At 54.8% G+C, this 5,033-nt stretch overlaps 1 pseudogene; it reads left to right on the top strand.

The window, feature by feature from the left end:
- Positions 1-454: 454 nt before the first annotated feature.
- LOC103071520 (centrosomal protein of 78 kDa-like) overlaps positions 455-5,033 on the top strand; it is a 32,495-nt pseudogene continuing 27,916 nt past the window's right edge.

The following is a 5,033-nucleotide window of genomic DNA, read 5'->3' as shown; positions in this document are numbered from 1 at the left end:
CACGGGGGGCGGGTGGGGCGGAGGTGCGGTCTAGAGTTACAGAGCGTCCGCAGGATGCGTCGCCCTCACTTGGTTTCTGCGGGGTCTTGGGTTAGCTGGCCGCCAAGACCCCGGCGAAAGGCCAGAGCGACCCCCAACGTGCTCCTCAGGGAAAGCGGCGAGGCCAGCCCACGGGTTCATTGAGGCCAGGAGAGCACCGCCGTGGGTGGGAGGGAGGAATGCTGCTCGCCCGCTCCCGGTGGTTGCACGAGTGGTGCTTCCCCATTTTACAGATGGAGACCGAGGCCTGCGGCAGTTCAGGGAGTCACAAGCAGACCTGTGGCTTCCAGGCTGCAGGAGCGCCCAGGGGAAGTCCTGGGGCAGGAGGGTCGGGGGCTTCGAGTGCGTCCCGGTCCCTTCCCCGCAGCCCGCTGGGTGGCAGGGCGCTGCAGGAACAGGCGCTCCCGGAGCCAGCATGTCCCACGTGGCAGGACAGGGCTCCAGCGCTGTGGGTGGAGCTCTCTGGTAGGTCCCGTGCGTTGGGGAGTCCCGGGGGCTGCAGCACCCGCCTCCTCTGGTCGCCCCCATCACTGGAGCGGGGAGGGACGGCTCTGAACCCTGTCCCTTTGTCTTTCAGGACGTTTAAACCCCACGATGCTGGTCACGAAATCACTGAGACCATCCGGTGAGTGTGGCGCCTGCTGGTGCGGGGCCTCGGGGTGGGCCAGTCCTGAGTTCCCAGCGGCCCCCCAGCCGTGCAGTCCCCCATTCCTCCATGCTGATCCGCGTCAGCATCGTCAGCATCGAGGAGGCTTGGCAAGCGGGGATGTGGGGTCAGGGGTCAGGTCCTCTGAGTGTGACCCAGGACAGGTCTTGGTGCTTCGTGAGCTGGCTTCCTGTGGAAGAGGCTGGAAATCCTGAGTGGCCAGCTTCCCAAGGGACCCCTCCCCTCTCCCCTCATCACCTTGGTTTACTCTTCTCCCGTGGGGTTTGGTGTGACCTTTGGGTTTGGGCCGCTCTTCCCTCTGTGAGCCTGCCCGGTGCTGTGCAGAGGAGGCCGGGTGCCCGGGAGGCTGACCCGGGTGAGATCTGGGAGGAGGGCCGCCTGCTGTGTTCTAGCGGGCTGTCTCCTCACGTGGGACCTGAGGGTCTGCGACGGGCTCCAGAGTGCCCTTGGGGGCCCATGCGCAGAATCCTGCGACCGCTCTTGGCTTTAGAATGTTCCACGTGTGTGACCTTGGCCCTGGCATCTCGCTGCATTGTGCCTTAAAATCCTTAGGTGTGTAGCCGCTGCCTGGGCCACACGCCATTCCATCTGCTCGGAGCGGGGGCGGCCGGGCTGGCAGCAGCACAAAAGGCTGTTTGGTACATAGGGGTGGTGCTCCGCCCTCTCCGTCCTGTCCTTCCTGCGAGAGGCGAGCATGTATCAGTTTCTTCTGTATTGTTTCAGGTTATATGTATGTATACGTTACTGTAGTATATTAGTATAAAAGCTATCGTAGGGTTCTCCAGAGAAACAGACCCAGTGATGTCTTTGTATATGAGATTAATTGAAGCAGCTGAGTCACACGACTTCAGGCTGGCGAGTCTGAAATATGCAGGACAGGCCAAGAGAGGCAGACCCAGGGAAGAGTTGATGTTGTAGCTCAAGTCTAAAGGCAGTCTGGAGGCAGAATTTTATATATACACATACAGATTAATTCCATGTAAGATAGTACAGAGGGGTCCTGTGTAGTTTACCCAACTTTCTCCAATGGTGACGTCGCACATAACTGTAACAGCAAAACCAGAAAATGGACATCGGCATAATCTACAGACTTGATTCACTGTGCGTGTATGGTCACGCGTATGCACGCACGCATTCTTGTAACCTCCACCTCAGACAAGACATAGATCGGTTTCATCACGACTATTTTTATCCCTGTTAAATACATAAATACAGATATCCTGGAGATGGCAAGTGTTGTGAACTTAGGGAAGGCGTGTACTAAGGTGTTCATCAGAGAAGAGCTGGTGTCCAGTCTAGGTTGTCATCATCACTTCCTGATGTGAATCCCAAATTACTCCTTTGGGTTTTTTTCTAGTGTTAACAAATCCCTGACGTGAGGTGGATCTTTGACTTTACGTAGCATCGCTAGATGACCTGTAGTGTGCAGACGTGTGCCGGGCCAGCTCCTGAGCCTCTCTTTGTTTTGAGGGTGGTGGGACATCAACACCGGACTGAAGGTTGCCCAGATCTCCCCCAAACCGAGATTACCCCCCACCCCTGTTTTTTTGTTTTTTGGGGTTTTTTTTTTTGCGGTACACAGGCCTCTCACTGTTGTGGCATCTCCCGTTGCGGAGCACAGGCTCCAGACGCGCAGGCTCAGCGGCCATGGCTCACGGGCCCCTCCCAGCCACTCCGCGGCATGTGGGATCCTCCTTCCCGGACTGGGGCACGAACCCGTGTCCCCTGCATCGGTAGGCAGACTCTCAACCACTGCGCCACCAGGGAAACCCCAACCCCTGTTTTTAACCACATCAAATGTATTTATTTAATACTTTGATTCACGCTTTTTTTTTTTTTTTTTTGTGGTACGCGGGCCTCGAACTGTGGTGGCCTCTCCCGTTGCGGAGCAGGGGCTCCAGACGTGCAGGCTCAGCGGCCATGGCTCACGGGCCTAGCCGCTCTGCGGCATGTGGGATCTTCCCAGACTTGGGCACAAACCCACGTCCCCTGCATTGGCAGGTGGACTCTCAACCACTGCGCCACCAGGGAAGCCCTTTGCTTTTGATTTTGATCTTCTTTTGAAATATTGTTTTTCTCTTTTTCCCTTCTCTCCACATAGGAGGAAAAGAGACGTAGAGTTACATCCGGAGAACGGTAATAATAATAATGCGTTTTGTTCTGTGCAATATGTAATCTTGATGACTGAAATTACTTTTCTGAAATCTTTTAAAAAGAAGAAGTTTATAGTGAGTTGCCAGGGTGACCATCCATAGCTTAAGGATGCTGGGTTTGCAGTTAGGTTATTAACCTTGTGATTCAGGTAGAATTCTCTTGCAAAGAGTGAATTGGGGGCAACTGGCAGTTATCAGAACTAGATCTAAAGGTTGTATTAAATATTAAATCTTTATATGTGCCTTTAGATGGCCTTTTAGGGCTCCTGAGATGAAGATTGATTTTTTGGGGGAGGTGGGTGTAGGTAGGAAGGAAGACCTTTTGAAAACTGCCTCCACGGGAGGAGTCTGTGAAAGTCATCCTTAGGGTGTGTGATTTTGCCTGACAGGGTTGCTGGATCGCTCCCTGCAGAAGAACCGGGAAGAGTAAGACCAGGAACACACGGGGAAGAAGAAGAAAGAGATGATGAAGTAAAGCCTGGTCACCCCCAGGTTTGTCAGTTGTACTTTAATCTCAGAACCCATTTGGTTCTATGAAGGGGGGTCAGGGTGTGGGCAGCATGTAGGAACAGAATGACTTTCATTAATGATCAAAATGACCTTGGATTTAGCTAAAATGCTCTTCAAACTCATTTTTCTGCTGGTTCTCTATGTGGAAGGTGTGTTAGGTGGCTCTGGTGATAGTAAATCAGCGGTAGGCCTGGAAGTCAGCTGAACCTCTGCTACTTGATCAGTGAGTCACAGAGCTTCAGTCTGTCCCCTCAGCCTGTGTCTCCTTCCCATGAGGTCTTTGTGAAGATCTCATTTTCAAACACATGAGGTGCTGAAGTGCTCTAGTATTGTCCAGGTATAAAGTTGCTTTGTTAACTGAGATCAGACCAGTTCTTTCCCCAGACCTCCAGCTCCTTTGTAAAATCAGAGTTTCAGGTTCTATGAAATACAGATGTACCCACTGAACCCCCATGGGAGGGTGTAGGAGAAGGGATTGGGGATCTGATACTGGAAGCTTTACCATTAGACAGCACTGCCCCATATGACAAAGGGCTAACATTCGTGGGGCACAGGTGGTAGAACAATATCACGTCCCTTTTGGTTTTATTAAGATGTTGATTAGAAGTTTCAGCTCAGCAGAGGGACAGCACCCTGGGCGGGGACTGGGCCTCCACCATCTATGGCACTTCCCCTCCAGCACCCAGGCTAGGTACTCAGTTCCCAGCAGCCCAGAGAGCAAGAACAGAGCTCTGCCAGGCTGGCCTTCCCAGAGGGCAAGTGTAAGCAGCACAGCCAGGAATGTGAGCGACAGGCTTTGCTGCGTTGTCGGAAAGGAGGGCGACGTCTGGCTCGGCATGGCTGGAGTCAGCGCTAGCCTCCCCTCAGCCATTGGCACTGGGCCCCCGGTCTCAGGCTCACACAGGCCTCCAAAGCCCTTCCCTCCGGATGGCGCTGAGACCCTCCACCCAGCCCACCCTCCCGCCCCAAACACCAGCAGGTCAAGCACCACTCAGAGAAGGGGGCCTTTAAAGGGCTTTAGAAAATCTTAGAATCCGGATATGGAAGCCACTATGTTTCACTTCTGGCTGAGAGCTCTGCTCCCAGAGCACAGGATGGCCCAGGGGGGCGAGATGGGAGGGTCTCGCTGTGACCCTCCCAGGCACTGCTGGCCTTTTTAGCCACATGCCTGCATTCCTTGGAAATACATTTCATTAACAGCCAAACTGAACACCCTGAGAAACGGGAGGAATTATTGGTTCGTTTCAACCCTTAGCAACAGGGAGTTTTCACCACCATGTGTGTATTTCGTCTGCTCTCTGCGATGCGCTGGAACTTACCTTTGGGCAAAATGTGCCTCAGCTATCCACGGCACCCGACACACTTGGCGACTCTGCCTGACCCAGGAGCACCCTGGGCCCCAGGGACAGGGTCCCTCCTTCCTGACCATCCCCTCGTGGGAGTGCTGAGGCCGGTCAGGGCTCAGCGTCCCTTCGGAAGTGACTGCAAGTCAAGCTCCCCACCGACCCCCGACCCCCTGGTCTCCCTCCCACCAGAGCCGCTTCGTGCGCGGTGCTGGTTGGACCCTCCTCAGGGGGTAGGTGTCTGGGAAGCCCCGAGGGTGGGCGCCCTCCCGCACCCTCAGACTCGGTGCTGCTCCGGGTGGAGCCTGCGGCCGGGGGGGG

Source organism: Lipotes vexillifer, unplaced genomic scaffold (genome assembly GCF_000442215.2).
Source record: "Lipotes vexillifer unplaced genomic scaffold, Lipotes_vexillifer_v1.1 scaffold836, whole genome shotgun sequence".
NCBI classification, from domain to species: domain Eukaryota; kingdom Metazoa; phylum Chordata; class Mammalia; order Artiodactyla; family Lipotidae; genus Lipotes; species Lipotes vexillifer.
The sequence above is the reverse complement of the archived record's forward strand: the minus strand, read 5'-3'. Positions and strand labels throughout refer to the sequence as shown.